General features: G+C 47.8%; 1 pseudogene; it reads right to left on the bottom strand.

The window, feature by feature from the left end:
- Positions 1 to 1,681: 1,681 nt before the first annotated feature.
- LOC118666869 lies at positions 1,682 to 21,491 on the bottom strand (annotated as a pseudogene).
- Between the last annotated feature and the right edge of the window lie 323 nt (positions 21,492 to 21,814).

Consider the following 21,814-nt stretch of genomic DNA (forward strand, 5'->3'; position numbering starts at 1 on the left):
CTCTCTGCTCTTAATGGGCTGTGGATGCTTCAGCGAGTACCTTAACTTCTCTGACCCGTGTCCCGTTCGCCACCAGAAAGATTCTAGCACGAGGTGCTGTGGGAGCTCCCGCAGTTTCACTGGGAACCATCCTTGGGAATTCCTAACTGGGCTGAAGAAAAGACCTCTTATAGGCAAGGTCATGAGCCATTCAAGGACATCGGGAATTGGCTGCAGTGCCCCAGTGTGTGGTCAGGGGAGACAGGCCTGAAGAGCAGAGGAGACCTTAGGAGACTGGACTTGAATTGGCCTCCAAGGGTGGTCAGGGTTGGGTGGGGGCTGAAAGAGGGGGGATTTCCTGGCCAGAGGTGCAGCAGGATGGCCACGGAGGCTTTTGGAGCGACAGTTCATTGCCCCAAAGAAACTGCTGGAGTTGAGATTGGGAAAGCAGGTTATGGCCACACCGTGAAGCACTGGTCAGCCTTTTCCTTGTAATGCCTCAGCGGGAAGGGCTGGAGAGCAGTGGTTGTTTTAGGCAGGCGGGTCTTACAAAAAGGCCTGATGCCAGAGGGAGAGAAGCAGGTGACAATGGAGGCATAAGGATGAGCAGCAACTCAAGGGCAGCTGGACCAGAGAGGAGGATTCAAGAGACCTTTGAAAAGAGTCCACTGAGCTCAATGAGGAGAACCAGCAAGACCAGGGCTGGAGGCGGCCTGAGCCTGGGTGACTGGAGAGGGGAAATGCCTTCCACAGAAATTGGCAAATTCTGAAGAAGGAAAGGAGATCTTTGTTCCCTATATTTTGAATTTGGAGGGCAAAGCCACCCCCGTCCCCCAGTGACTTTTTGGGATATTGATGATTTTAAGCTGGCCATTTTTAAGAAAACAAAAGACCCAAGAAGAGCCTTTTACCTCCCCCTTAGCTGCCTAAAGGAATTCAGATGGACAAACCCGCTTAAATGGAGCTGTCACCGTAGCACAACATGGCCTAGGTGTGGCGGGCAGGCAGGAGCCCAGCAATGTCCATTTGTTGGGCTCCCCTCTGTGCCCCTGGTTTCTGGGGGGCCCAGAAAGCCCAGCAGAAATTTGTTTACCATGTTTGCTCCTTGTCATCTGCCTGTGAATTGCCTTCCTGCCCTTTGGCATCCAAACCACTACCCCTCTTTCTCCTTAGCTCAAGATGGCCTGTACACCTCAACTCACCTATCTGTCCTCGGGACTCTTAATCTTATGGAGTCCTTGTGTGCACTTACATGATAAATTTGGTTGCTTTTTCTGTTAATCTGTCTTATGTCAATGTGATTATTAGACCAGCCAGAAGAACTTAGAAGGGTAGAAGGAAAATTATTTTCCTTCCCCCACATATCCAAATAGAAATACCCAGAGAGCAGTGGGAAATATAGAAGTGGAGTTTGAAAGTGTGTGTTTGCTTTTCTGTATCCCTGATTAAGTTGCTCCCACATCCAGGGTAACAGTGATGGCCCGGGACAGAGTATCCATTACAGGCATAGCGCAGATAGCGCAGGTTCCGTCCCAGACCACAAAGCGAATATCACAATAACGTGAGTCACATGGATTTTTTTTTGTTTTCCCAATGTATATGAAAGTTATGTTTACACTCTACTGTTTATTCAGTTGTAAGCCTATAAACTATAAGTTATAACGCTTTATAGCAATAGCATTGTCTTAAAAATGTACACACCTTAATTTAAAAATACTTTATTGCTAAAAAGGCTAATCATCATTTGAGCTTCAGCGAGTTGTAACCTTTTTGCTGATGGAGGGTCTTGTCTGGATGTTGATAGCTACTGACTGGCCAGGGTTGTGGTTTCTAAAGGTTGGAGTGGCTGTGAGGATTTCTTAAAAAAAGACAACAATAAAGTTCGCCACATTGATTAACACTTCCGTTCCCAAGTGATTTCTCCGCAGCATGTGATGCTGTATGATAGCATTTCCCCCACAGCAGACTTTCTTTCAAAATTGAAGTAAATCCTCTCAAACACTGCCACCGCTTTATGAACTAAATTCCTGTGATTCTCTAAATTCTGGTTCTCATTGTAACAATCTTCATGGCATCTTTACCAGAAGTAGTTTCCATCTCAAGAAACCACTTTTTTTTCTCATCCATAAGAAGCAACTTGTCATCCATTAAAATTTGATCCTGAGATTATAGTGATTCAGTAACATTTGCAGGGTTCACTTCTAATTCTAGTTCTCTTGCTGTTTCCACCACATCTGCAGTTACTTCCTCCAGGTGGGTCTTGAACCCCTCAAAGTCATCTGTAAAGGTTAAAAACAACGTCTTCCAAATTCTTCTTAATATTAATAGTTTGACCTCTTCCCATGAATCGTAAATGTTCTTAATGGCATCTGGAATGGTGAATCCTTTCCAGAAGATGTTCAATTTTACTTGCCCAGATTCATCAGAGGAGTCACTATTTATGGCAGCTATAGCCTTGTAAAATGTATTTCTTTAATAATAAGACTTGAAAGCCAAAATTACTCTCTGATCCATGGGCTGCAGAATGGGTGCTGTGTTAGCAGGCATGAAAACAATATAATCTCATTGTACATCTCCATCCGAGCTCTTGGGTGACCAGGTGCATTGCCAATAAGCAGTACTATTTTGAAAGCAGCAGTTCTCAAGAGCGGGCTTAACATATTCAATAGCCCATGTTGTAAGCAGATGTGCTGTTATCCAGACTTTGTTGTTCCATTTATAGAGCACAGGTGTTATCAGTGGAAGGAGGCCCTCATCCCCACCTGTTGCTTGTGGGAGTGGGCTTCTTGTGGTATCCTGAGAAAAGGAATTTTCTGAGACTCACACAGGAAGATGAGATATTGTAGAAAGCTTTATTTCTGTGGAATCAAACCCCTGAGTTCCCAAGGTCCCATTTCCCTTGTACCCCCAAGGAAGAAGTGTAGCTGTGACTTCAGCAGAGCTAGAATCAAAGCCAGTGTCCAGAATTTTTGCTTCATATTGGAGCAGTGGCCAGTCCAGCATTGGGCTAGCTTAGCTTGTGTTCCCTGCTGCAGTGCATCAATCCATTGCATGTGGGATCTGCAGGGTCACATGGCTTGGAGAGAACACAGGCAGGAGCAAAGCCAAAGGAACCAGAGAGCTGAGAGCCAGGAGAGTGAACTCCTTTGTTTAAGCGAACTCCAATTGCCCTGCCTACTGTAGCCAATCCATGGTTACCCAGGCTTGACTGACAGGCATTTTCCCTGTATCACCCCAACTCATTGAGCATGTGCCCATCTTCCCCTGTGTTGGATCCCTCCGCTCAGTGACCTGCAGGAAATGGGCTGGTGGTTTCCTGGGGAGTGTGAAATTGCATCTTCCTGGTGAAGCTGCCCAAATGACATGCCTATAATGTCTGACTTTCCTCTTTGCTCCTTTCCTATTATTAATAACTAGCTAATTACAATGGTAGCACAGGCAGAGTATATTTAGTATAATTCTGAAGGAACCTAGGATTTTTGGAATAGTAAATAAGCACTGGCTTCAACTGAAAGTCATCAGCTTCATTAGCCCCTAACAACAGAGTCAGCCTGTCCTTTTGTTACCTGAGGAGATAGGTTCTTCCACAATGTCCCAGGAAATGAATTTCAGGAACACATGCGTAGCAGAATTTGAGTGACAGTGGCAAGATTTATTAGAGCACCCTGGCAAAGGCTTCTGCCTCCATGAGGCGCTTCTGCAGCAGGTCCAGCCGCAGAAGCTGGTCAACATTGTTGATCTGTCCTCAGAGACACCGTGACAAATGTCTCATTCATGACCAGGTAGTTCAGCTCCACCTCACTGCAGAAGAAGTCTAGCTTCTGGGGCCACAAGCCCACACTTGTGCCCACCAGGCCCAGAAGGATGAGGGCCCAGAGAGGCAATGTCATTACCCAGAGCACTCGAGGCTCCGGTAGACAGCACTGTCTCTGCTCCTGGCTGTGCTCCGCTCCGTGCAACTGCCAAAAAGAGACTGGGCCTTTGTTAAGCTTTGCTATATCTCCTTGGGCATGGTAGAGAGCAGGCTTTCTTTCAAACTATCCAATCTCTTTCCTGGCTTTTCCCGAGGTTGTGTCCTTATCCTATCTGATCTTTCCCCCAGGTTTTTCCAGGTTTGTCTCCTCCCATTAAGGTCACCATTTTGGCTCCTACTGTGCCTGTGCCCAGTGGAAGACTTGCCCCTGTGCCATCTTCTCCCTCCCCTGTTAGTGGGGCTGACTCCGGGGTGACTGTAAAGCTCAATCAGGCTTAATTAGAATCTGCTGCTGATTGGTTTGCTCCCTCCCTTTTGGTTAATATCTAACTAATTGCCTAGTACAACACACTGAGTCTTTGAAGCAAGACATTTCTTTTCTCTATCTATGAAAATCCTAAACAGCATCTTCTTCCAGTGTACAGCTGTTTCATCTACACTGAAGCTCTGTTGTTCAGTGTAGCCACCTTCATTAATTATCTTGGCTAGAGCTGGATAACTTGCTGCAGCTGCTTCTACATCAGCACTTGCGGCTTCACCTTGCACTTTGATGTTATGGAGACCGCTTCTTTCCTTAAACCATATGAACCAATCTCTACTAGCTTCCACCTTTTCTTCTGCAGCGTCCTCCCCTCAGTCTTCATAGAATTGAAGAGAATTAGGGCCTTACTCAGATTAGGCTTTGGTTTAAGAAAATGTTGTGCCTAGTTTGAGCTTTTATCCAAACCACTAAAACTTTCTCCATATCAGCAGCAAGGCTGTTTCACTTTCTTGTCATTTGTGTGTTCATTGCAGTAGCACTTTTAATTTCCTTCAAGAACTTTCCCTGTGCATTCACAACTTGGCTAACCTGTTTGGCCCAAAAGGCTGTTGAAGGCTAAAAAAAAATTATTAACATTTTTCTTCCCACCTTCTAAGTTCTTCTAGCAGGGTTAATAGTCAAATTAGCAGATTATTAACAGGAAAAAATAAAAATTTAATACATATGCATAGGGAATTTACAAGAGCATCAATGTCCCAAAGACAGTGAGGCAACATTGGGTATGTAAGACATTTTTGGACAAAGGAGAAAGGTGGAGGGGTGATGCAGGTATCAGATTTCAGAAATGAGAATAGGCAATTTACAGGTAGTGGAGGGAGAATGGAACACACATGACAGTAAAAGCCACAGGGAGCATCTAGCTAAGAGGCTTAAGCCCTCTTATTTACTGTACTTAATTCAAATCAGGCTGAGGGGAACATCCACAAATGTCCTTCCTGAAGCAGGTTTCTCTGTCTGAATCTCTTGGGAAGGGAAGGAGGAAGGTCGAAGTTTCTTTCTGAGTCTTGTTTCTTAATAAACAACTTAAAAGCAATATCCCGAAGAGATAGCTTCAGGGGGCAACATTTTTGTCCCCTTCAAGGCCTACTTTTGGCCTATCTGTATTTTCAACATGCCTCTCTCTCACTAAGCTTAACCATTTCTAGCTTATTTAACATGAGACATGTGACTCTTCCTTTCACTTGAACACTTAGAGGACACTATAGAATTATTAGTTGGCCTAATTATTTATTTTATTTTCATTTTTTTATGATAATTAATTGGTCTAATTTAAATATTGTGTGTCTCAGGAAATAGGGAGGTCTGAGGACAGGGAGAGAGATGGGAGAATGGCAGTTCTGTGGAATGGTCAGAAGACACAAAATTATTAAGTTAGCTGTCTTATGTGAGCATGACTCATAGTGCCTCAAAACAATTACAATGGTAGCATCGAAGATCAAAGATCACGGATCACAGATCACCATAGCAAATATAATAATAATAAAAAAGTTTGAAATATTGTAAGAATTACCAAAATGTGACCCAGAGTGGTGAAGTATGCAAATGGTGTTGGAAAAATTGTGCCAATAGACTTGTTTGATGCAGGGCTGCCTTAAACCTTCAATTTGTGAAAAACCCAATATCTGTTAAGTGTAATAAATCAGAGCACAATAAAATGAGGTATGCCTTTATACTGAGCACCAGCTTTATAATGATCCATTAGCTATCATTTTCTGAAGATATATCCTTGTCAGGCCACAGCCCTGCAAAGGTGGGATTATGATTATTGATTGGTATGCCCATTTTCAGAAACTGAGGTTTAGAGAAGTTAAGAAATTTACCAGTATCTAACGCCACACAGCCTGTAAATGGCTGAATGGGATTCAAACTGAGGTCTGGCTGATGCAAAAGGCCATGCCTTTCCCCTTCACCCTCACATCCTCTCTTCATTTCTTTTTTTAAAATATATTTTTATTGATTTCAGAAAGGGAGAGGGAGAGAGAGATAGAAACATTAATGATGAGGGAGAATCATTGATCAGCTGCATCCTGCACGATCCACACTGCGGGCTGAGCCCTCAACCCGGGCATGTGCCCTGACCAAATCGAACCGTGACCTCCTGGTTCATAGGTTGACACTCTACTGAGCCATGCTGGCCAGGCCTCTCTTGACTTTTTAATGTAGGAATTCTCTTGGAGGAAGCCTTTGCTTCTTTACACATGGTATAAGGCCTTGAGCACAGCAGCCATTTTTTGATACATATTAAATATTAATCTTTCTTTCTGCTACCAAATTGCTTTCAAAGAAACATCAGAATTTTATTAGCTTACTACTTAAAAAAAAAGAACAAAAAGTCTTGGCCTCTTTTTCTTAAAAGCATATAGATTAGAGACACTGAATTAATTGCTGTTGTTTACTTAGTAAAAAATTATGGGTTTTTTTTGTTTGTTTTTTGGTGAAACAAGGGATTTCTGAAACGCAGAGGAGATAATATAAATTTATTTCTTGTCTTTGTAAGGGAGGAACAACTTTACCCTCAAGTTCTTCTGGCTTGTCTAATAATCAAATAGACACAAGGCAGATTAATTAGCAAGTGAAAATAACCCAATTTAATACTTACATATGTATGGGAACCCCACATACAGGAGAGATGCAGAGATCCCCTATGCAGTAAAGGTTCAGAGCAGAAAGGGAACATGGGTACATAAGACATCCTCCGCTAGGGATGAGGTAAGTGCCTAGGTGGCTTCAAAGGGCCATTGCAGGATGATGAGAGCAGAACTTGAGGACATAGAAGTTTGCTCCGCCCTATAGACAGGTCAAAACCAATGATTTCTGCCCAGCCAGTGTGGCTCAGTTGGTTGAGCATCCTCCCATGCACCAGAGTCACTGGTTCAATTCCCAGTAGGGGGTGTACAGGAGGTAGCTGATAGGAGTTTCTCTCTCTTCCTTTCTCTGAAACTAACATATACATTTTTAAAAACCAGTTATCTCTAATAATCTCTTTAAAAACATTTTTTGAAATATGTTTTTATTTATTTCAGAGAGAGGAAGAGATGAAAACATCAATGATGAGAGAGAATCATTGATCAGCTGCCTCCTGCACGCCCCCTACTGGGGATCGAGCCCACAACCCAGGCATATGCCCTGACCAGGAATCTCCTGGTTCATAGGTCTACACCAGGGGTGGGCAAACTTTTTGACTTGAGGGCCACAATGGGTTCTTAAACTGGACTGGAGGGCCGGAACAAAAGCATGGATGGAGTGTTTGTGTGAACTAATATAAATTCAAAGTAAACATCATTACATAAAAGGGTACGGTCTTTTTTTTCAATAGTTTTATTCATTTCAAATGGGCTAGATCCGGCCCGCGGGCCATAGTTTGCCCACGGCTGGACTCAACCACTGAGCCACACAGACAGGGATGATAATCTCTTATGAGCAAGGCCTCTAATTCAAATGTGCCTAGGTAGATGGGGGGTGGATGGGCAGTAGAGGGGTGAGGTTAGGGGAGGGCAGAAGTTTCTCTTGAGTCTGGGGCTAAAGTTGTCTTTAGCTCAAAACAACCTGCATTTGTTCTGGGCCCCCACATCTTTAAGTATTTACCTAGAAGTTTTGTTGCTAGAATTCTTTGACAAAACTAATTTTCTAAAAGTAAAACTTATATGCCTCTCTTCCAGGTAGCTTCCGGCCAAATCCATCCATATGTAAGTTATAATAGATTTACATATTTGGGGAAGAAAGCACACAGATGATGCAAGGCCTTGCAGTAACTAGAAGGTAGAATTTAAGATTAGTATTTACCATTTCTACTCTGAAAATCCTGCCAGAGCCAGGCTACCTCCCATATAGTTTCAGGGGGAAATGAAACCAGAAACCTAGCTATGGTGACTTTTATGGGCGGTGAAGTTTTTGCCAAATTTGGGTTCTGAAAGGAATTTCCCTCTAGGGCATTTTGGCAAGAACCTTGCATATTTTTTAACTTTTACCTGAAGCACTTAGCTGGGATCCTGTATTGTATAATCAGTTTGTCCCAACCCTTCCTGCCCTCGTTAATTTAGATCAAGGAAAAATGACCTTGACATGAAAGAGAAGATAGTATATGAGAGTATGTTACAATCTGTCTATGCAACTGAGATGTTCCTTCTTCCATAACCATTTGGCAGGCGAGAAAAGGGCGGTCTTCATTAATTTACTAGGGAATTAGCATTTTCTGTCAAGTAGCATTGCTCTTTTACCCAAGGAATTTCTGCCCACGGGTTGCCCATTGGTGGCTCGGTGAAGCTGTTGTTTCTTTATGAATGATCTTTTTGCTCCAAGAGCCCAACATAAAAATCAGTATCTGCACAGAAGTCTAAAGCAAATGAAGTTTAGCTGTAATAAAATGGAAAGGCATTGCTTTTCTATCTTGTTTTATTTCACTTTTAAATCGAAAACTTTTAATGTGTCCATTACAGACAGGGCTTTATGCCTATGAGGGCCGGAAGAAAAAAAAAGAAAAGAAAAAGAAAAATGCCGGCTTGAACTTTGCATCCCAGTGAGGTAGCTGCGGGACTGTTTAATCTGCAAGAAGTCCTGAAAGAAGTCCTACGCACTGCTTCTTAGACTAAAAAGAAGTTAAGTGATTTAGTTGAAAGCTGCTTTTTAATCCTCTATCCCAGAATGAAGGCAAAACCGAAAAACTGAGCATGTGCGGGCCAACATCCCCACACTGCCCTCTGGTGGTGGCCTGCCTCTTGACATCTTTGCATCAATACCAGGGGTCCAGCAGCTGGAAATTTTTGGGGTGTCCGGGCTGGATGGCCACCAAGAAGGTCACTGCAAATATTTTACAGTTTTATCTCTTTGTGTGCACCTCACCTTTCTCACAGGCCTGGATTTCAGTCATGTCCCCACTGGCCTCCTAGCTCCCTAGGGCAGGACTGTGCCATCTTCATCTTGTACCCCAGGGCCCACACTTAGTAGGTCCCAGTGCTGTTGAATTTGTGTCAAATGTGTAAAGAACGGGAAGCCTTACTAGAGCATCGCTGAGTGATTGCCTCCACCTCCTCCAAAATGAGGGAGCCACACAGATTTCAGGTTGTGTTTACCAGGAACCCACAGAACTCAGCTGCAGTGAGGGCACCTGCATATGGGGGCCCACTTTAGATTCAGCCCCATGACTGTGGACTGGCTGGTGTTGCTGACATCTCTCCGCATCACTTCCATGTGCAGCATTGAGCCAGCAGGGCTCCCACACGCTCCCCACCACTTCCATGTGCAGTGACTGAGCCAGCAGGGCTCCCACACGCTCCCCACCACTTCCATGTGCAGTGACTGAGCCAGCAGGGCTCCCACACGCTCCCCACCACTTCCACGCTGCAGTGCCTGAGCCAGCAGGGCTCCCACACGCACCCCACCACTTCCGTGCTGCAGTGACTGAGCCAGCAGGGCTCCCACACGCTCCCCACCACTTCCATGTGCAGTGACTGAGCCAGCAGGGCTCCCACACGCTCCCCACCACTTCCATGTGCAGTGAGTGCCTGAGCCAGCAGGGCTCCCACACGCTCCCCACCACTTCCATGTGCAGTGAGTGCCTGAGCCAGCAGGGCTCCCACACGCACCCCACCACTTCCGTGCTGCAGTGACTGAGCCAGCAGGGCTCCCACACGCTCCCCACCACTTCCATGTGCAGTGACTGAGCCAGCAGGGCTCCCACACGCTCCCCACCACTTCCATGTGCAGTGAGTGCCTGAGCCAGCAGGGCTCCCACACGCACCCCACCACTTCCGTGTGCAGTGACTGAGCCAGCAGGGCTCCCACACGCTCCCCACCACTTCCATGTGCAGTGACTGAGCCAGCAGGGCTCCCACACGCTCCCCACCACTTCCATGTGCAGTGAGTGCCTGAGCCAGCAGGGCTCCCACACGCTCCCCACCACTTCCATGTGCAGTGAGTGCCTGAGCCAGCAGGGCTCCCACACGCTCCCCACCACTTCCATGTGCAGTGAGTGCCTGAGCCAGCAGGGCTCCCACACGCTCCCCACCACTTCCATGCTGCAGTGCCTGAGCCAGCAGGGCTCCCACACGCACCCCACCACTTCCGTGCTGCAGTGACTGAGCCAGCAGGGCTCCCACATGCTCCCCACCACTTCCATGTGCAGTGACTGAGCCAGCAGGGCTCCCACACGCTCCCCACCACTTCCATGTGCAGTGAGTGCCTGAGCCAGCAGGGCTCCCACACGCTCCCCACCACTTCCATGTGCAGTGAGTGCCTGAGCCAGCTGGGCTCCCACACGCTCCCCACCACTTCCATGCTGCAGTGCCTGAGCCAGCAGGGCTCCCACACGCACCCCACCACTTCCGTGCTGCAGTGACTGAGCCAGCAGGGCTCCCACACGCTCCCCACCACTTCCATGTGCAGTGACTGAGCCAGCAGGGCTCCCACACGCTCCCCACCACTTCCATGTGCAGTGACTGAGCCAGCAGGGCTCCCACACGCACCCCACCACTTCCGTGCTGCAGTGACTGAGCCAGCAGGGCTCCCACATGCTCCCCACCACTTCCATGGGCAGTGAGTGCCTGAGCCAGCAGGGCTCCCACACGCTCCCCACCACTTCCATGGGCAGTGAGTGCCTGAGCCAGCAGGGCTTGGACAGGCATTTGGAAGGACATTTGAACACCAACTTTCTCTTGTCATTTCAAATGCAGGGATATTGAAACACAAATGTGGGAAAGGATGGGCAAAGGATAGCAACTGTTTGGCCTCCACAGCCTATTCAGGACTTTGCTATCCTCTTAGAGAGAGTGCTTCCTGAGGAAATAGCCATCCATTGCTTTTCCTCTCAACCCTCTTCTTTCCTGTGGAAAAATCACATCCTGGGTCCTCATCTGAAATTAGAACATTCGTTACCGAGAACCAGTTCAGACATTTCTTGACCCTACATCCAGTCTTTTTAACATTATGCTTTATTTTACTTGAATTCATGAAAAAAACCAACAGTGATCATTTAAACATGTTCATTTCTCTGCAAAGAAACCCCTGCTGCTCCCTGCTGGGCCCCCACCAGCACCTCTAACTGCCGGAAGCCAATTCCAGCATGTCATAATTGCAAGAGTTTCATCAAAAGGCTGATAGAACTTGGGGACTCAACAAGGGCTGAGTCACATATGTTATCACCTGTTGGGAATGGCTGAGGGCATTTCCCCAAACCTGAAAAGGATGATTGCTTGCTGCCAGACAGCTCAGGGCATCTTAATCTACATGTTATTGCCTCCTACTGGCCAAACACCTGAACAGCCATAGGCAAATTCTTCCAATCTGACAATGGATTCTGTACCTAACCCTACCCTTTGAAGTGTATATCTCCGCCTCGCCTTAGGACAAATCTACACTAATAAAAGAGAAATATGCAAATTGGTGTCACTCTGCTACACCTACCAGCCAATCAGAGTGACTATGCAAATTAACCCAAATTAACTATGGCAGTTAATTTGCATACGCAGGCACAGAGTGAAGACTGAAGGCTCCGGCTGGAGTGAAGACTGAAGACTGAAGAGGCTTGGACGCAGTGGAGAAGCCAAGCCTCGCTGCAGCTGGAGGGGAGAAGTCTAGCTTCAAGGCTTGCCTTCTCCACTGCGGCTGGACCAAAGGCCTGGGTCCCGGGTGCCAGAGGAAAATCAGTGCCAGCAGCCAGGGCAAGGAAGGCCTATTTTGCAAATCTTCATGCAATGGGCTTTTAGTTGTGTTAATAAAAAGCAAGGGGTCCTGAGACAAGGAGATCTCAGTTTCTTTAGCTAGGCTCCTCTGACCCCCAAATGCTTTTCAAAATTATGCTTCATCTCTGGACTCTTTACTAAGTTACACACCGCCCTTTCTCCAGATTGCTGAACCCTTCTAGATGTCGGAACAAGAACCCCGGCATCTGACCAGCCAGGCTTTGACACTCTGCCTTCACTCGCCATGGCCTTCCTAAGGAGGGGCCTTCACGCTTGGATCTTTAAAGAAAGCTTGCGTGGGGAAAATGCTCATGCTAGCGTTGCTCATACTCCCTGAAGCCGGAACCAACACGATGCTCACTGAGGCGTGGTCATTTTCTGGGGCAGTAGACAGCAATGGAAACGGACGGGCTGCACCTGCACCTGCACCGATGAAACGTGTGGCCCCATTCAGCTCCAGAAGCTCAAGACGAGCTCTGTGGCTGTGCAGGTTACTTTAAGAGATATCGAATTTATCTTTATTATAGCGAAATTCCCAGGTAGATATTTTGTTAAGGAGCTTTTTCCATTTTCTCTCTAACAAAAGGAGTAGCGTAGACACCCAGGATCAGGGAGTTAAAACATACAGCAAAGCGAAAGCACGGGAAACATTTTACATTTTAGATGACTATTTCTTTCTTACACAGGACATTTTAAGGAAGCGCAGGTGAGACAAACCTTAACTGATGTCTCAGGGCAGTTTCTCAGTGTGACCGCAAAGCCTGTCAGAATCATCTGACCAGCTTTTTAAAAATGGGGGTGTGCAGGCCCACCGAGGCACCAGAATCTCCAGGTGAGACCCGAGACTGAGGTGGGGGTAAATAAAGTCCCCAGCTGATTGCTAGGTATAGTTCCCTCAGAGAAATGTGTTCTGAAGTCTGGTTAACCTCCCAGGTTTCTTATCGTCTCAAACATCACAAATGTCCCTGAATGTCCATGGCAAGAAACCAGCCCAGAAACATTCTGAATTGAGGGGCACACATGCCTTCCCCATTTCCTCAGGATGTTAGAGAATCAAACTTACAAAGAGCAATTGGTCAAGCAGCCCAAGACCCATGAATAGATTTTAGCCAAGACTTTTGAGGTCAGAGAGAGGCCAAGAAAGCCATTCTTTCTCTTTAATAGAAGCCGCTTAGCCAAGGGATGTGGCTGCATATCTGTGATGAGTTTAACAGGTGCTAAGAAAAAGTCAAGTAAATAGCAATAGTCAAGCTTAGCAGGCTTCTTCCCTCCAAAGACAGATTTGCGCTCAGTCTGAAAGCTGGCCATCGCGTCCCTGTTTTATTATTAGAGTAGTGCCAGGCCAGATGAGCAGGCAGTGAGCATCAGCCACTATCCTCCCATTACCCTGATATTTCCCTACGAATGTATTTGTTTATTGGTCTGTAAATGCCAGCATCCAGGTGCCTAGAGCACTGCACACATGGTAGGTGCTCAGGAGCTGCCCTCCCCTCCCCCAAACCCCACCCCCACCCACACCCAGGACTCTCTCCTCCCATCTGAGCCCATGCCCAGGGCAGTGACCACCTTACCTGCTCCGTCCAAATAAGCCCCAGCCTCCCTGTTCCGTGGACTCACAAGCACCCAGAGGAGCAGAGAGGACACTCAGGCCCCAAATGCCTCCACTGCTACTGAATGGAGATACCAAATGCCTGGCTTGCAAGCATCCCAACCTGCCAACCATGTGTGTACGAAGGCTCCACTGGACTCTTCACTGCGTCCGTAGTCACATCCCTACATATGTCATCAGCTACAGGAAATACTCCCTTTGGTGGGAGGAAATTCCTAAGGAGCAGTTGTCTTCAGTCTTTGTCAGGCTTGTGAGGCAGGCGTGCCATATGTACACCTGATATTAACATGTGAGATCATTGATTTATCTTCTTAGACATGGAGATATCCTCTGGATTGAGATAATAAAATGAGTGACTAGGTCTTCATGGCCAATGACGAGGGGGGAAACTGAGGCATAAGTTAGATCATTTTAGGTGAGGGGGAAATATCAACTTTATTTCCTCCTTAATCCCTCTTACAGATTTGGTATATAGACCCACCCCGTTTTTGTTATTATGAAAATTAGGTTTATTTCAGAATAACTCCCTGAATTGATCAATTGATTGGTTGAGTTTCCTTGGTTACTGTACATCACAGTAATTTCTGAGGTCACTTGTCATAACAGTTAAGGATGTGGATTCTGGAGCCCACTGACTGGGTTCAAATCCCAGCTGTGCTCCTCATAAATTGGGTGGCCTAGGTTGGGTGACCACTGCCCTGGTTTGCCAGGAATTGAGAGGTTCCCCAGGATATGAGACTTGCAGCACTGAAACTAGGCAAGTCCAGGGAAAATTGGTACAAGCCGGCCATCCTAGACCTGGGGCAAGCTATTCCTCCTTTCTGTGCTTCCGTTTTCTCATCTGTCAAGTGGGGAGGAGGAATTGTAATGACCCTGAGGACAGAGGCGTTGGGGGACTACCGGAGGGGCTCACACTCAGCACTGTGCCTGTCCTGGCACTGAGTCTAGCAGTGTCTGCTCCACCTCCACAGTGCACATGGGCGTCGGAGAGCTAACGTGGTGTGCTGACCCAGCTAGGCTGGAACCTAGACCATGGACGTGACTACGGACGCTGTGAAGAGTCCAGTGGAGCCTTCCCACACACATGGTTGGCAGGTTGGGATGCTTGCAAGCCAGGCATTTGGTATCTCCATTCAGTAGCAGTGGAGGCATTTGGGGCCTGAGTGTCCTCTCTGCTCCTCTGGGTGCTTGTGAGTCCATGGAATAGGAAGGCTGCGGCTTATTTGGATGGAGCAGGTAAGGTGGTCACTGCCCTGGGCATGGGCTCAGAGGGGAGGAGAGAGTCCTGGGTGGGAGTGGGGTTTGGGGGAGGGGAGGGCCGCTCCTGAGCACCTACCATGTGTGCAGTGCTCTAGGCACCTGGATGCTGGCATTTACAGACCAATAAATAAATACATTCGTAGGGAAATATCAGGGTAATGGGAGGATAGTGGCTGATGCTCACTGCCTGCTCATCTGGCCTGGCACTGCTCCAAGAACTTGGTACATATTATCTCATTGAATCCTCACAATAATCTACCTCATATTAAACTTACTAAATAAATTAACTCACACCGACTTAATATATTGTTAGTAATTATTGTCCTCATTGTATAAATGAGAAAACTGAGGCACAGAGATGAGAGGCAGGATGAATGCTCCCACACCCACGCTCTTCACCACGACACTAGACTGTTTCTCAAGAACAGTGGTTCTCAACGGGCGGGGGAGGCAATGATGCCCTCCACAGGGCATCTGGAAAGGTCTGGAGACACTTTTGATTGGCACAACTGGGAAGGTGCTGCTGGCACCCAGTGCGTGGAGGCCAGGGATGCTGCTCCACATCTTATCATGCACGGAATGGCCCCCACTACACAGAATTAGCCTGCCAAGCCGTCAATCGCACCGAGATGGAGAAGCTCTGCTCTAGGATGCGTAGGGAGAGGCCACTGTCAGAGAGAGGGCACAGAAAGCTCTGTCATCTTCTGTATTTGAGCTGAGTCCAAGGCCACAAGGCATCAGCCATGCCGCAGCCCCAAGAAGGATGGACCCTGGACGCGTGCAAGGAAGCCAGTGTGGTGGGGTGAGTGATGGAGGAGATGAGCAAGGGGGATAGGTCACATGGAAGCTGAAGTTTATGCTCAGCACAATTAGAAGCCCCTGGAAGGCCAAACATTATAGTGTGTGTGTGTGTGTGTGTGTGTGTGTGTGTGTGTGTATTTTTCTCTTCTTTTTGCTTATCTATAGATTATGACTCTTATGGGATGTCCCCCAAACACTTATATGTTGAAATCTTACCCCCAGTACCACATAATAGGACTATATTTGGATATGGTGCCTTTTAAGGGGTGATTAAATTAAAATGAGGTTATATGTTTGGCTGTAATCCAATCTGACTGCTGTCCTTATAAGAAGAGGAGATTAGGGCACAGAGATTCACACAGAGGGACCAGATTGTGACGTTACAGAAGACGGCCGTCTACACGCCAAGGAGAGAGGCCTCAGAGGAAGCCAACCCTGCCCACACCACGACCTCAGACTCCAGCCTCCAGACTGTGAGAAATACATTTCTGTTGTTGAAGCCACCCAGTGTTACACTAGTAGCAGCCGTGGCAATTCTCCACCATGACTATTCTCCAATGAGAGAAAAACATGTACAAAAACACAAAGAAAAAAAGTAAAAATCCTTTAAAAAGATAGCTAAAGGAGACATTGCCAACATGTTTGAAACCCCAAGTAGAAATGAAAGCTTTCTTTAAAAGCCAGCTGTAAGGATTAGAGGAGAAGCCACTTTAAAAAAAAAACATGGGTACCTCAAGGAAAATAGAAGTGGGGTGTGTCAATGGCATCCTGCCCCCAAAAGTCAGACACGCTAATCTTGTGGTGAAGGCACATGATCCCCGGACAGAGCCTTAAGGGATTGAGTTTAGACAGCAGTGAGCAGGGCCGTGGGAAGGCACCGTAGGCACCCCTGCCTCCTCCTGATGCTTTGGAAAAGTCCGTTGAGTTTACAAAGGGCATTCAAGACTATGGGAGAGATGGCATCACAGCAAGGAAGGGAGGAAGGAAGAAAGGAGGAGATGGAGAGAGGGAAAAGGCAGAAGAGACTCAAATATTTAGCAGATAGTTTCAAAACAGCCACTATGGGTGGCTGCCAAAATAGAAAAGGGGAGATTTTAAGAAAATCCATAATAAAATAAGTAAACTGGACTAAAGAGGAAGGGCACAGGAGGTGTGTTCGCATATCTTAATTTTCATCTGGATTTTCATCTGGTAAGTACAGGGCTCCTGTACTTACCTTTCTGAATGGAATGTGTCACAGGCCACGGCCTTCCCCAGACCCGGGCCCGTCAGTGGTGGAGTTGCCTTGCTTGTATCTCAGAGGGAGAGCTCATTCTATCTTCTTTTTTGCCATGCAATCTGACCCGCATAGACTGGGCTGGGCAGGCCTGTTTGAATTTTCTTTATTTAGAATCATCCATTATGGTCATTTGTCTGAGAGCTTGTGAGAAAGCATCCTCTCAGCAAATGCCCCACAGCAATGAACACAGACCAGACGTTCCACCGACCCCCCTGTCAGGGCCTCACTTCTCAGCTTGACAAATGCCTCCCGTTCCAAACTCCCTGCGGTGAAAACTTGCCCTCCCCCAGTGTCTCAGCGGGCTTCGTGGGTGTTGGGTCTGGCCGGTGCTAGGAGATTTGAGATGGAGTTAAAACCAGCTGAACACGTGAGAGTTGATTGACCATGTGGACTGGCTGAGATGTGATCAACTTCTGAGGGAGGGGGTGACCGAGCCTACGTGGTGGGGACGGGTCAGATTGTCACTGAGTAGAAAACAGAGTGCGAGGAATTAGGAAATATGATTCAGAAAAATCCGTAACAGAGTCCAGGGTCCTTGGGGTAGGCGGACTTTGAAGAGGGCCCATGGTCCCCACCTCCCGGTAGATGCACCCCGATGCTGTTTTGCCCTGGGCACAGGCTGGACCTTGTGTTCTGCTCTACGACTAAGTTACCGAACTTTGTGACTTGCATCTTGCTTGCTAGATGCTCACTCGTTTCCTTGCTGGCTTTGATGAAGAAGCTGCCACGCTGTAGAGGCCCACATAGCAAGGAACTGAGGTCCTCACTCCAACAGCCTTGGAAGAACTGAGTCCTGTGGACAACCACCCAGTGAGCTTGGAAATGGATCCTGCCCCGGCTGGACCTGTGTCACAGGTTTGTGGGGGAGTGGGACCAACACCTTCGTCGCAGCCTGTGAGTGACTCTGAAGGAGAGGACCCTGTTAAGTTGTGCCCAGGTTACTGACCCACAGGAACGGTGAGAGTTTTAAAAGTCGTTGCTTTACGCCATTATATTTTGGGATAATTCATTATGCAGCTAGAGGTAACCAATACAGTCTGCAGCTGAGACTGGTGTCCCTTCGCGGGACCCTGAGTCAGAGGCGAGCCCCGTGCCATCCTCATCTACAGCACAAGTGGGTTTGAGAAGTGTGAGGCTGTGTTGGCAAGGCCACGTTGGCATTTGACACTAGCTGGTCTGATCCTGTGCAAAAACCTCGGTCTTCCTGGCCATGGTGGACCCAGGCCTGGGGCTTGCAGGTAAGCTCTGATGCCCAAGGGTGGACGCTGAAATGTCAGCTTTGGAGCTGGGGTGGACCATTCTTGAGTCTCCTTGATATAGCCTTTCTTCCTGGCTCTACTTGTTCTTTCTTTCTCTAACACTTACTGCCTTCTAATATACTTCATCATATACTGATTTATTATGTTTACTAGAGGCCTGGTGCACGAATTCTTGCCTGGGTGGGGTCTGGCCGGCCCGCCCCGATTGGCTCCAAGTGGACCAGCGGGGGGAGGGGCCTTGGGTGGTTGGCTGGCCCTCCCCCTGGTCGAACTCCTGGTGGAACCCCCTGTTGAGGGGACAATTTGCATGTTAGCCTTTTATTCTATAGGATTGCTTACTATGTGTCTCTACCGACCAACATGTACTTGAACTGCCAGGCAAGGATCTTTGCCTGTTTTATCCACCACTGTACTCCAAGGGCCTCAAACTGCCTGGCATACACCATGTGCTCAATATATAATTGCTCAATAAGTGATTGCCTACTTGAAGGCGAGATAGGGTGTGATGAAGCAAGGAACGCATTAGGATAGAGCTCACAATAAACTTTGAACTAGGCTGAAATACTTTTATTATTATTATTCAATTGTCACATTGGACATATAGCACCAGTGTTACGTTGTAACATTTTGTTGGCCCTAATGCAAGTTATCGCTCCTTTCAGAACTGGGGATGTCTGAGCCCCTGACCAATCAATTCCACAGAAGCCCCTTGGGGATCCCGAATCCCTCCCTCCACCATCCCAGGCTCCCTATACATATTATAATTCTACCTGAACCGAGATGTACAAAAGGCTGGGAATCACTGGTCCAGTTTGTCAATCTGAATTGTGAAGTTCAAAAAAGAGCATTTGTAAATATTAGTCTGTTGATAATTGTATGCTGAGTTGGATACTTACTCTTTTTCTTGCCTAGGGTTTGTTCTCCCTTCTTTGAATCATTTTCTTGTTCATACCAGTTTGTATTGGGAGACTTCTGACTACTCAAATAATGCATAAAGTAAATAGCACACAAAACATTTTCCTTATCCGTAAAACAAGTTGTCAATATGCCCATTACCGATGATTAAGCTGACAGGGTTGTTTCTCTGGCAGCGTTTTGACGGCCACACATTCTCTGTGCTTCCACAGAGGGACATTTGGGGCAGTGGCGCTCTGACTGCTGTCCCACTGACAGACCACTCGCTGACTCACCGAGATGCGAATTTCCCTGGTAATTTTAATGGCCAGATCCTCGGTGCCACTGACCCACGTTGTAAACCTCCAAAACCCATAGTCTGTTTGGTTACCTGCCTCAGCCTCGATAATGTCTGTAAGACAGGGACAAAGTCACACCAAACTTATGTTTCTCAGTCGGACGTAGGAAAGTGAGTTGTGGGATGGTTTCTTTAGCACAAACACAGAGCGCGAGCAGTGAGCGGCTCTATTTACTCCAGAGAAGCATAGAAAACCTGGGGTTTTACCGCTTGAGGACGGACAATAAAGTGTCTCTAGCTGCCGCCAGGCCCCTGAGCCGGGCACATGCAGGCCTAGATGTGAATGGCAGGGAAGTGGAAAGTCTGAGCAGAGCGTCTGGGTGGTGGCGCTCCAGCGGGACTGCGTGGTGTGTGGTCCAGGAGCTCTCCAATTACACAGCCCCCTCCCGGCTGACAAGTCCCCAGGGGGCAAATGCTTTGTAAAGCTTCCAGGGGATTCCACGACCCCCACTCTAGGCTGAGAATCAAAGCTCTGAATTGCCCTTCCTGTAGGGAAGGCTCATCTCCCAGGATCTGGTCGGAGGAGGCCCTGGGCTTAATCTGAAAATACCTTTATCTTCAAAAGGAAAATGTTTTCATGATTATCAGTAAGTGATACGTTCATTAGAGAAGATTTTAAAATACCAAAGGGTATAAAGAAGAAGGAAAAAACACACACACCCTTGCTAGCCCCTGTCACCATTACCTGGGCTCTTATCGCTGAGCCGGCCTTTCCCCAGACCCAGCGGCCCTGTGCACATTCAAGTGGGAGAAGCACACCCTGCCCCCCCCCCCCAACCCCCCAGATAGTCCCACATCTACACTTGAGTGTATGTCTTTGTTCTCTGTCTCTTTAATGGTTATTAAAGTCAGGAAATGTATTGGATAATCAATATTGCAACCACCAACTTTTAAAGTGTTATTTTTAACAACATTAATACCAACCAGATATTCTATTTGGTATCCTGCTTCTCTCCCTTAATATCTACCATCATTTTTGACTGTTTTTGAGGCCTTTTGCAAACCCAGTTACTGCCTTCATTCTCCCTTGAGGAATAAAATGACAGATGGCACACAGGAGGTTAACTGCTTGCTGCTGGCTTTAAGGCCCATCTAAAGACCCCATGGCCATGGCCAGCCAAACCCAGATTTTGCAATGTTTGCTATGCGTTTGCTTCATGTTGAAAGATGGGCTGAATGGAGGATTCTTTTTATTTGCACGTGTGTGTGTGTGTGTGTGTGCGTGTGTTTCTCTGTGCGGTCTTCGTGTGTGGCCTCCTCCGGGTGAAAGCGCAGTGTTCCCACTGTTGCTTATCCTGAAGGCTTTCCAAAACCTCCCTCCCGCCGACAGCCAGCCAGGGGGAAAACATCTCTTCAAGGGAGAGCGGCAGTGAGCCGCGGAGAATTCTGAGTCTGCTCCTACTCAGGCAAGGTGAGGGAGCCTGGTTTTTAAAGGCCTCTGGTACAGCCCCTGTTTCTTTTTAGACACAGAGTTTTGGAAGGTGCCCAAAGGACTGTCTCGAGTGTCCCAACGCTCTCCAGCCGTGCTGGGAGAGCGGAAGAGGGCTGGCTGCTGCGGCGGCTTGCAAGCAGGGCGGGAGGGCTGAGCCATGTCTGGGCTGTGGGGCCAAGGAGGCGGGAGGCAGGGCCGGGTGGAGGCGGTGCTTTGCAGTGGACAGAACGAGGGTGAGGTGAGAGTGGAAGCAATGTCTGCCGTCCCCGGGGGCCATCGCCTCACCTGGCTATTTCCCCTACAGGCATAACTCGCCCTCTTCACACACACAGACACACACATCCAGGAGCGCTTTCTCCCCTGCCTCTTGCTCCTCCCTCACCTCCACCCCAGGTCCTGCCCTGGCCTGGCGTTCTTTCCTTCTCTACAGGACTCAGATTTTACCAGGGCTGCGTGGTGGCCGCCTCATTTTCTCTGTCGGTGGCCCTGTGGCCCAGGGGGCAGGCCAGCCAAAGCTGAGCTGCTACTCCTGGAAACAGCCCGCACTCTCATCGCTACCTCTTCCTGCTGAGCTGGGCCCTCTGCTCCCGGCTTTGTTGTGGGCCGTGGGCACACTCTTCTCAGCAGACTTGATTGTCACCACAGTCATCGCAGTCCTCCTGAGTCGCTCCTGGTTGGACTTCCCAGCAGGCCTTCTGTTTGCAGCCCTGCGTGTCCCATCCCGCCCCCCTCACCCCCCTTCCCCGCTCTCCCATGAACCGCGCTCCAGGGGAAAATACTCAGCACAAAAGCTCCCTGTTCACATCTGGTCAGTTTTCAACGAAAATGTTCATTGTCCAGAGAGTTTGTAACTGAAAAATGAAGGGGTCCGGGCTGCCTGTCACTACTTGAGCCAATGAAGCAGAGACAGGGTTGAGTCATATATGAGCGTTTATTCCAATATGGCCGGCAGCATGGGAGAGCAGCAGGTCA

Source organism: Myotis myotis, unplaced genomic scaffold, assembly GCF_014108235.1.
Source record: "Myotis myotis isolate mMyoMyo1 unplaced genomic scaffold, mMyoMyo1.p scaffold_m19_p_12, whole genome shotgun sequence".
NCBI classification, from domain to species: domain Eukaryota; kingdom Metazoa; phylum Chordata; class Mammalia; order Chiroptera; family Vespertilionidae; genus Myotis; species Myotis myotis.